Genomic DNA, 1,465 nt, shown 5'->3' on the forward strand with positions numbered 1-1,465 from the left:
TTGCCTGACTTCCCTTTCCCTGCAAATAGACTCCCCAATCACCTTTTGAGTGTTCCTAGCTAATATTATCAAGATTAGTCTGGCCCCATTCTATAACTTGAACCTGTGGACCAGCCCTGTCCTTTTCCATCGCTGTTTTCAAACGAATAGACTTGAGTCACTTTGGCAAAATGCTTTCCCACTCACACCTCAGTCCCTTTCCCGACCTTGATTCCCAAGGGGAGGTCAGGTTTTGCCCCTTTCTCTTTTCAGGCCATTTACATATTGATTGCGAGTTTTCTGGAACGCAGTTACCAAATTCCTCTCTTCCAAACAATGAACACTGGCAGTCCAAGACTAGGTTTGGAAAGTTTAAAAACCCCAACCATAAACAGCCCTATTATTATGATTGATATTTGATATCTCCTGATGTGTTTGTTCCTCAATCTGCCACTGATTATTCGGGGTCAGTAGGACAATCGTGTCAGAGTGATGACCCATTCTTATTTCTCAGTTCCACTAACATAGTGTCACTGAGTGATCCCACAGGAATATCCTCTCTAGGTACTGATGTAATGATTCATGCAATGAAAACCCACCACCACACATCCTCTCTTGCCTCCCCTTCGATGCTTCCTGTTGCATCTCCACCTTGAAACAATGAACTGCCAGCCCTGTCCCTCCCTCAGCTGTGTTTCTTTAATAACTATAATATCCCAGTCCCATGTTCCAATCCATGCCCTGAGTTCATCTTCCTTAGCTGTCAGGCCCCTTGTATTGAAATAAATGCAGTTTAATCATCAGTTCCCCCTCCCCCATTTCCTGCTATGTTCTCGCCTGCCTTGTCTGCTGAAATTGCTGTCTTTAACTTGTGCACCAACCTCAATCTTCTTTCTGTTCTTATCACTGTTTAAGGTCCAACACCCTGCCAGATTAGATTATATCCTCTCAAGCAGCTCAAACAATTCGCCCCATCAGGATGTGGGTCCCCCTCCTGCTCCCAGTTCAGGTGCCTTCCCCACCCTGTCAACATGTGCTGACACCTTCAGACATCCAGGGACTTCCCCACCAAGGTCCCGGTGTTACTCAGTACTCCAGGAGGACCTACCCTTCATGATGTATATCCTTCACTTATGAGACTTCCCACAGTGCATTACCTCACAGTGATCAGAAGTAAACTCCATCTGCCATTACTCAGTGTGTACAACTCTGAGTATGACTAACTTCATCCAGTCTCCCCAACCGTCCCTACCTCTAATTGTCGAGAGAATGCACAACCCTCCCTATTGCTTTAACCTCCTCCAGTCCCTCTCATGGACACCATCTATGTAAATTCTCCTGTTCCTAACTATATTTTCCTCCTGTTCCAATAAACCTTTGTGAACTTTGTGACCTAGTCCAATCTCTGCAGTGCTCTGTATAATCAGCCTCACTGTACCTGGAACCTGGCTTCAATTCCAGCCTTGGCCGACTCTCTGTGTGGACT

Source organism: Chiloscyllium punctatum, chromosome 34, assembly GCF_047496795.1.
Source record: "Chiloscyllium punctatum isolate Juve2018m chromosome 34, sChiPun1.3, whole genome shotgun sequence".
In the NCBI taxonomy this organism is placed as follows: domain Eukaryota; kingdom Metazoa; phylum Chordata; class Chondrichthyes; order Orectolobiformes; family Hemiscylliidae; genus Chiloscyllium; species Chiloscyllium punctatum.